Source organism: Chrysemys picta, unplaced genomic scaffold (assembly GCF_011386835.1).
Source record: "Chrysemys picta bellii isolate R12L10 unplaced genomic scaffold, ASM1138683v2 scaf1798, whole genome shotgun sequence".
Lineage (NCBI taxonomy): Eukaryota > Metazoa > Chordata > Testudines > Emydidae > Chrysemys > Chrysemys picta.
Window position 1 is genome coordinate 1 of NW_027054503.1, and position 9,652 is coordinate 9,652.

General features: G+C 48.3%; 2 long non-coding RNA genes across 2 annotated transcripts; both read left to right on the plus strand.

Moving 5' to 3' along the window:
* The first annotated feature begins 2,588 nt into the window (after positions 1-2,588).
* On the plus strand, positions 2,589-6,707 carry LOC135980086 (uncharacterized). Its single transcript, XR_010597317.1, has 3 exons — positions 2,589-3,158; positions 3,715-3,859; positions 6,594-6,707. It is a non-coding gene; the product is annotated as an uncharacterized LOC135980086 (long non-coding RNA).
* Positions 6,708-7,657: 950 nt separating this feature from the next.
* On the plus strand, positions 7,658-9,436 carry LOC135980085 (uncharacterized). Its single transcript, XR_010597316.1, has 3 exons — positions 7,658-7,721; positions 8,432-8,567; positions 9,327-9,436. It is a non-coding gene; the product is annotated as an uncharacterized LOC135980085 (long non-coding RNA).
* Positions 9,437-9,652: the final 216 nt, after the last annotated feature.

Here is a 9,652-nt window from a genome sequence, read left to right on the forward strand (position 1 = left end):
ACTGTCTTTTGGGCACCAATCAGTCCATGAATGACACCTCAGGGCGCGTTCGTTCCCCTTTAACCAGCAATGGCAGTAATTTCTTTCTTTCTGTCATTCCTTCTTTCTTATTAGTCCCCGATATCTCGTGCATGGAGACTATTTGGGAGGCGGATGAAAGTGGACGTGAGCAGCATGGCTGTGCTATGGAGGGAGCCATGCTCTTGCTGGAATCATGGAGAAACACTGTTGACTACTTCAATAGTAACAAAGAGGTATAAACCTTCTCCATCTAATCTGTAAACTAGTGTCCCCTCACGCTGTCCGTCCCACCTGACCCAGCCTGGGACATCCCAGAAGGTTTATCACATAGGGTCTGACTTCTCTTCAAACCCTTTGCCTACAGCACTCAACCTTTCTTCTTTCACTTACTCCAGACAATCCAGCCTCTGGATGCTTTTCTCCTATTATACATATTAGGTGCCTTCTCCAGATACATCCCACAAACTCTTTGGTGATCTCATGCCCCGTTTGTCGGTGGTATCCTTGATTTGCAGGGATTTCCCACCACTCTGTGCTAGTTTCAGTAGATTCTTGCCCGGCTACTCCCCTGCCTCACACTATCCGTTGGACTCAAGGACGAGACATTTCCACCCAAGGTCTCCCCTGGCGACTGCTCCTCTCTCAGGGCTGGTCTACACTGGGGGGGGGGGATCGATCTAAGATACGCAACTTCAGCTACGAGAATAGAGTAGCTGAAGTCGACATATCTTAGATCGATTTACCTCGGGTCCTCACAGTGCGGGATCGACGGCCGCGGCTCCCCCGTCAACTCCGCTTCCGCCTCTCGCTCTGGTGGAGTTCCGGAGTCGACAGAGAGCGCGTTCGGGGATCGATTTATCGCGTCTAGACGAGACACGATAAATCGATCCTCGATAGATCGATTATTACCCGCTGATCCGGCAGGTAGTGAAGACGTACCCTTAGACCTTCACTGACAAAACAAATGGGTCCAGCTTTGTCGCTTATACACATGGTGTCAAGGCTGAATCCCTACTCTGGCACTTCGAGTGCAGAAGGTGGAGGCTGGCAAGGATTTAAAAAATCAATACTTGCCACTCCAGGCTTGTATTACACTCCCAAGGTTACAGCTTTTCTCTGACCTTGTCTTGGTAAACGCTGCCACCACCCAAATGCAAAAAAAACCCTTGGACCCAGGAAGGAGCACTTGGGAATTCTTCCCTGTGGGGTATCCTCAAGCCCTTTCAAATCCCCCCCCACCCCCCGGGGAAGAGCTGAGAAAGAAAACAAAGGAAATCTGCTGTTGCCACCAGCTAATTAAACAACATGCACAAACCTCTTAGGACACCAAAAATCCAATTCTGTTCTTCAAAAAGGTAAATTTTGTTAAAAACAAAAAGGAAGAAAGTACATCTGGAACTTAGGCTTTTTGCTAGATCTTAAAAGAAAACAATTACAAAAATTAAGCATCAAGATAGCTCTCTTGAGGTTCAGCTTCAAGGTTACAAGCAAAACAAAAGTATCTGGGGTTAGCACAGAGGAGATCCACAAGCCAAAATAAAGAAATAAACCTGATCGCGTCATTCCCTGTCCAATGATTTTTCTCGGTATGGAAGATGAATTTTCATACCTGGTTCCAGCCTTACACAGAATTGCTGCTCCGAGTCCCGTCTCCAGAGAACAGACACAGACAAAGAGAAGTTTTTTCCCCATTTTAAAAAGTTTTAGCCCTCCCCTTGGATCTTTTGGTCAGGTGCCCACTCCTTTTCCTTTAGCTGGGGAACTTTGTTAACCCTTTACAGGTAAAGCAAGCAGAGAACAGCCACCAAGAGGGACTTTATAGCTAACTGGCTGGCTGGGTGTTCATAAAAGGGAGCCCCCCCTCTTCATTTATTACACATGGTCACGCTACATCTGGCTACTTGTCCTACAGAAAACAGGCCCTGTGTGGAGTCCTCCACATGGAGTCCCATTGCTGTTCTGCTTGTTCCCCTTGATCCAACCCTTCTCTGAACAAGTAGCTCACACAGTCAGGTCCTACACAATCCAACATTCTGCTGGAAGCCATCAGAACCCTTCTTAGACTGTCAATTCTTGGGAGCTGGGCCTGTGTCTTCCTTTGTTTGCAGACAGAGCCCAGTATATTGTAGGTGCTGCCCGGATACATCATCATCCTCAACTCACCACGATTTCTGATCCTGACTATTCATTGCTCTGCAACATTGTTAATTTATCTACCAGGTGTTCCGTGTGGAGGGGTTTTGAATGAAGGTAGAATATTCTACCCGATGATGTTCTCTATCTAAATCCCTTTCACCCTGATATATATTTTTTCTCATTTTGGTTTAGGATTTCATTATGAAAAAAAGTTTCTTAAGACTCTTGTTTGTTCTCAGCAAGAGCATCAACTGGCATAACATGCCTGACTTTTTTATTCACAACTTTGCATCAGACACTGCAGGAGCCATTGTGGTGAGTAAATAATATACACAGGGTCCGTGTTGTTGGTTGGAAAAGGTTGATGAACTGTGGAGAATACTTAGCTGCTCACCCCACGCTAGGGTCCATGGAATCTGGAGAGTTGTAAAGAACTTTGTTGTATACACTGAAGCAATTATTTCAGTGTGTAAAATTGAGGTCAGTGCTGATTGACTGGAAATATTAGTGTGAATGGACAGAGAGAGGATGCTAGTTGGTGGGAAGTAGGAGATGAGTGAACAGAGATGGATGAGGAAATGAGGGAGTGAATTTGTGGCTGGGTAGAAACAGATGAGATCCCTTTGGACAACACCACTGGCTGAGCAGCTTCATGATCTGGGAGCTCTTCCATCAGAAAGGAAGATCCTGGGTTTTGGCTGGGCTCCTTGTTACTTTTGGAATATCTGATGTTCTTTTAGCTGGGGATTTATTGGAGACTCCGGAGAAGCCTGTGGCTAATTTAGCCTTTTTTGAGGCCTCCAGAGTTAGCTGTGATGCCAGGGCTTTGTATAACCTCCTCAACGAATGTGTGAGGGAGTAGGACTGATGCTGGGAGCACTTGTGTCTCATTTTCTATGTTTGCCCCTTTGTGACTTACAGGAGATGATTAAGAAAGAACCCCGGGACTCTCTCTCCAGCACCATACGGCTCCAGGCCATGGCCATCATTATCGAGCTGAGGTAACGTGACTTCTCATTTAACTGCCCAGCCTTCACACCTGGCTTCTCACTCCATGCTCGGTGGGACCAGAGTTGCCAATAGCAGTCCCTCACTTCGTGCCTTTTTCTCTTTAGATGCTGAGGACTCTTTGGGGAGGAGCTGGGGGACTATTGCATGGCTGACTGATGATTTTCTACCCAGTAACTTTGTAATCCTCTTTACTCCACATGTGATTCAAAGCCAAGAGTCTCTGCAGACATTTTGAGATGATTTTCTTTCTGGAGGTGTCAGCTGAGTCATTTCCTTCACTCTCTTCTGTAGCGTTTCTGAGCCGGATTTACTATTCGGGTCACCAGTCCCTGCCCTCCCGTGCTTTTCCTGTATTCTGTTAATCTTTGCCAGTGTCTTACTCTTCTACATTGTTACTGTTCACATGATCTTGTTCTCTTGTATAGTCCAGATGTCTCTTAGTCTCACACTCCTTCAGCATAACCCTCAGTTCATGTGCTCACCATCTGATGCCTCCGTTACGCTTCAGCACCTCAAAGTCCAATCCAGGCTTCTTCCTTTTACCAGCAAAAAGCATGTGGTGAAGGCCATGAGCTCCCACCAGAGATGGGTCCTGCTGAGAACATTCCTCAAGAGCGTGTTTTCCCTGCCACTTCTAGTGACATTGCAGGTGCAAGGAGTAATCAGGGGTATAAGCGGCCAGTACACAAAGGTAACTGAAGAATGGTTTCCTGTTACTTACTTTGGGCCCATATTGGTGATATGTGACTACACTGTCAGCGAAATTTCTCATGGAACGCCATTGTGGAGTATCAGTTGGGGACTTTAGCCCCAGTGACGTGGCCCTGATCATTCGTCCCATGCATACAGCAAGTAGCTGCCACATTCCCAATTATGAAAATGATCCATCCGTTTTCAATTTACTAGGGAACTACTGGGGATCCCAATCTGGGTGGTGAAGCTAGAATGAGGCATGTGGAATGAGGAAAACGTACTTAGTGCTTGCCCCAGAAATGGGGCTGGCTATTGTTTGATCACTGACCGGGTATTTCTGATGTGTGGCACCTCCCACAGCTAGGTCCTCTTGCATGAAGGGGCTGAATAAAGTTGGGGTCCTGCGGCACTCGATACAGCCACATTTTCAGCCTGAACTTTACTTTAGTCCCTACCTGTGACCTGCAATTATTTGCAGTTACACCTTAGCTCACGTGGGCACCTGAAATACCTGATTTCATACCTAAATCCAGTACTTTGGCATTGAAGTGATCAACTTGACGGGTGAAAAGACCAGTAGGAGCAAAGCTGCGCCTGCAAATTGTGGGTGTAAATATGGTGGCAAATCTTTAAACATCTGACCCGTACTGTCAGAGTTGCTAAAGCTTTCAGTGCCTGCGCTTTTTAATTCTGAAAAGCCATTTATGGCTCTAAAGTTGAGGGGAGAGAAATTACGGACACTGGACCAAATTCACTACCAAAGTCAATAGAATTTAGAACACTTAATTTGCCTCACATCCCGCATGCTCACATATGCTCTCTCTAACCAAATCATTGGAGTGAATAGTATCTAAGACCCAGAGGAGTAAAGGGCAAAGACACAGGGCCGGCGCAACCCATTAGGCGGTCGCCTAAGGCGCTACAATTTGGGGGGTGGTGACCACAGCGGTATTTCGGCGGCGGGACCTTCCGCCGCCTCTGTGGGGGGCGGCATTTTGGGGCGGGACCTTCCGCCGCCTAGGGCAGCAGAAAAGCTGGCGGCACTCCTGCAAAGACAAGGTGATATATTTATGAAAGTGATATTTATTTCTAATGTTAAAAAAATCTCATTTCAATGTAGGACTTTCTTTTGCTATAACATTTTCCTTACTCTCTGGTAAGGGCTTTGCTGCATGTTATCTTCCCAAGGGAGGCATTGATGAATTCATTACATTAGGTTTGGGGGATGATTTGGAAGATCAATTATAAGAAAAGGGTCATTTATACTGCAGATGTCTTTCTGTTCTCAGTTTCCTTTGGTTTATAATGGAAATGAGGCAGGGATATAACGATGCATCTGGCTTTCTGGGTGATTGTCAAGAGCACAGCTTTGAATCACGGCAGGCCAATATCAGTTGAAACGTGAGGCTAGTTTTCTTGAGATTCCTGAAGGATTCACTGCCCAGAACAAATCTAAATACTGTTTCTCTTGTGCTCAGGGCACCCACATTATTGAATAAGTGAAGTAGCTAATTATTTAGCAATTATTGTGTACAAGAAGTATGGGCCAGACTCTTCGCTGGTATGAATCCGTGTAGCTTCACGCCCACTGATGGAGCTATGTCAATATGCACTCATTGAGGATCTGGCCTTATTTTTATAGACCTTGTCTTAGGACAAGGTCTGAACTATAAATTCTATTGGTTTATGACTTGGAAGCCAGAAAGGCCCATTAGATCATCTAACCCAGGGGTGGCCAACCTGAGCCTGAGAAGGAGCCAGAATTTACCAATGGACATTGCTGAAGATCCACAGTAATATGTCAGCAGCCCCCCATCAGCTCCCCCACCCCACTCCCAGCGCCTCCCGCCCTCTGGCAGCCCCGCTGATCAGCGCCTCCCCCTCCCTCTCGGCACGTCCCGATCAGCTGTTTGGTGGCGTGCAGGAGGCTCTGGAGGGGAGGAGCGATGGCACGGCAGGCTCAGGGGATGAGGCGGGAAGGGGTGGAGCGGGGGCAGAGCCTGTGGCAGAGCCAGGGGTTGAGCAGTAAGCACCAGTAGCATAGCTAGGGTGGAAGCGGGGCAGCGGCCGCTCCCCCACCGAGCACAAGTGGCGCCTTTTTCATTTTACTCACCCGGGAGCAGGGAAAAAAAGGCGCCACCTGCTGCGGCGCTTTTACTGACGGGGCGGCGCTCCGGGTCTTGGCGGTACTTCGGCGGCGGGACCTTCACTAGCTCCGGGTGTCTTCGGCGGCACTGAAGCTTCATCGCCGAAATGACGCCGAAGACCCGCAGAGCGAGTGAAGGTCCCGCCGCCGAGGTGCCACCGAAGACCCACAGAGCGAGTGAAGGTCCCGCCGCCGAGGTGCCGCCGAAGACCCACAGAGCGAGTGAAGGTCCCACTGCCGAGGGTGGGTAAAAGCACCGCCGCGGGTGGCGCCTTTTTTTTTCCACTGCCCCTGTTCCCTCCACCTGGCTACGCCCCTGATGAGCACCCCCGGGCACATTGGAACGTTGGCGCCTGTAGCTCCAGTCCCGGAGTCGGGGCCTATACAAGGAGCCGCATATTAACTTCTGAAGAGCCGCATATGGCTCCGGAGCCACAGGTTGGCCACCACTGATCTAGCCTGATTTCTTGTATAATACAGGCCAAAGAATTTCACCCTGTGATTCTTGCCTCAAGCCCATAAGATAAATTATTTGTATAATCCACAGCTCTGTGGCGCTGAGCATAACGGTTCCCCCTCCTTTCAGGTTCTCTTCATTGAAACATTGCAGACCCTCAACGAGATGCTCCAGAGTCTGATTTTAGAAAATCCAGTTCCGGCTGAGCTAGAGAGGATCTTGCAGGTAAACAGGATCTGGAGATGCCGGTTGGAGGATGGTAAGGTAGGGAAGAGGAACAGGAAAATCTTGTTAAGAGCTTGTGAGGGAAAGGAGAGTTAAGGAAAGAACGGAGTGCCCCACCTCCACAGGGTTCTTCTATTAGGGCATATGTGACAAGGTTCATGTAGCACAGGGGAGTCTTCTATTTCCATCTGTGAGGTCTGACAATCTCCTCCATTGTTACCCTCAGTTTCTTTCCTGTCTCCAGGTGGCCCTTACATCACAGTGTCCTTTCCAAATGAGGACATTATTCCCTTTACTGCCCATCATTGCCACTCCTGATGCAATTGGAGGGGTCGCTGCCAGGACTCTAGTCCCCCGTGAGGGCTGGCACCTGGCCTCCACAGAACTCCCAGCTCCAGCTGTCCCACAGTGAGAACCAATGGGTGCAATGGGAACCAAGACTGCCGCTAACTACAGAGCATGAGGGCTGGCCCAAAGTCTGCAATCATGAAAGAATAGAAGTTTTCCTCCAGCTGCTCTTATTTTGCTGAATGAAATGCTGGATTGTGTGGCTTGTCCAGAGAAGACTTGACCCTTCCCTTCCTTACATAGGACCCAATCCTGCATCCATTAAAGGCTCGATCCAATGCTCATTGAAATCAAATGGGGACCTTTCCGTTGACTTCAATGGGCATTGGATCGGTCCTGAGATCAATGTCAAAACTTTCATTGACTTCAGCGGGTGTGTGACTGGGCCCTCAGAGAGAAATGCACTTTGCTTTCGTTCGAAGAGAAGAATTCCATGTGTATTTTGAGTCTGCACAAAACAGACGCAGCCTGTATCTGTAAGAGTGAGAAGATTCAGCCAGAATAAAGATTATCCTTTGGGGATCACTTGTATACACCCTTTCCCCCTGTTATTTTTAACCTGTCTTGTTTTTCCTGCAGCTCATGGACTCCTGGATGCAGTCCAGGGAAGCTTGCCAGCGGGAGAGAGCTGTATGGAGCAGCATACTGCTCCTAAACTTCGTGGCCACAGAAGTCAAACTGGATGTGAGTAACTCTTGACTTCTAGTGACCTGATTGCAAACTAGACCTACAGGGCACTCTCCCACGCCAGAGAAACTTCCTGCTTAGAAGTATGTTGATGGGCCCCACAGTGCAATGCTCCCTAATAGGCGGAGGAAAAACCGATCTCGTTGCTCGTCCATCATCCTGACTGAGATGGGTTGGCGTCTGATACACTTGGAAGATAAATCCAGTGCCCTGGAGGAATAGGCCACCTCTTTCCAATGCAGGAAAGGCAGCTAACAAGGGGCACAGGAAGAACGGGTTTTTCTATGGTTGGATCTAATGAATTTCAGAGAAAAGAGATTTCAAAATCCTAGAGACTGAAGACATTTCATCCCCAGCTGGTTCCCTGTTTGCCTCCATTCCTCATCCTAGTACCATGGGATACTTTCCTCTTGTGCAGCTGCAGGAAGAGGCCTCTCCATTCCAGCCCACCTCAGCCGTTACAGATCATTATGATCCTGATCTTGCTCCCACTGACGTCTGTGGCAAAACTCCAGTGGACGTCTGTGGTGCGGGATCGAGCCCTATATTCTTCTTCTGGCTCCCAAGCCTCTTCTGAAGAGGGAGAGCTGAGGATCACGCCCCATTATAGAAAGGGACTGTGTGGATATAGACTCCTTGCCTAGGAGACACAGCCCGCTTTCCCTGCAGTGGTAATGGATTCCTCCTCTCCTCTTTTGTACAATTAGGAAGCGTCTCCATTCACCAGGCTCGGACACCTGGTTGCAGTGCTGGGGATCCGCTGTGGGGATCCCGTCAAGGCGATCAGCTCAAAGGCAGCAGGGGCTGTTCATTACCTCGTCTCTATTGCGTGGCGCCAAAAGAGTAAGAGAAGCACTGATGAGCATCTGAATCCCCCTCCTGGGAGCTAAATGCTAGAGACTTTCCTCAGGCAAAGCTCCCGTTCAGGATAGTGCCTGAGGAAGAAGTAGAGCATCTGGCTCGGTATTTGTTCCTTTGAACAGAGTGCTGGTTTTTTTGTGGATCTAGAAACAAGCGTCTGATAGTCATCCCGTAATTCTAGCCCTGACTTTCAAAGAAAGGAAAGGGGAGGGGGGGAATACAGAGAAAGGCAACACACGTTACCGCAAACTGAGACTGGTAGAGCTCATTCCGTCAGTGGGAATGGGAAGGGTCAGTGGGACACGATGATAGGGGATTCAACGCCATCAGACCAATTAGTTCAGTTCGAGATGCCTGTACCCCAAACGCCCCAGAACTTTGATGGCTGTTGGAAATCTGGATCCAAATCTGGGGCTTGATTCATGACTGTGTTAATCCACTTCTATGCCACTGAAGTGTTTTGGCTAGATTCCAGTCACCACTTGATAGAGCCATTTTACTCTTGGGGTCAAGGCCCTGATCCAGCACAACATTTACGCACATCTGTAACTTTCATCAGGCGAGTAGTCCCACGGAAGCCCCTGGGATTATTCATCTGCTTAGAATAATGTACGTGCTTAAATGCTTTCCTGGATCAGCCAAACAAAGGCCAAACAAAGGGCTTTGTCCAGTAAAGAGGGATGAGAGCAGAAGCCAGGAAGCAGAATGGAAAGTTAAGAGTGTTATTAACATGTATTTCAGTTGCACAGTTGGACAGAAAGAATGTGGAATGGACTGAACAGAGGAACAAGGAATTTCTGGCTGCTTGGAGCCCCACTGTGGTTTGCAACAGCCCCTCCAGGATCGCAGAGGTAATCACATCCTGGCACTAATGACCATTCTACATTGGTGTCAGTACTATACGGTATCGCACAGCTCCAAACTACTTCCTGTCCCTGGATCGCCCATCTCTATTGTGTATGGCTTACCCAAGAATTACAGCTCCCGCCCTTACTCATGGCTAGAAATGACATGCTCAGAAAGAAACAAGATGGGTGAGGTCCAATTTTTTTATTGGATCAACTTCT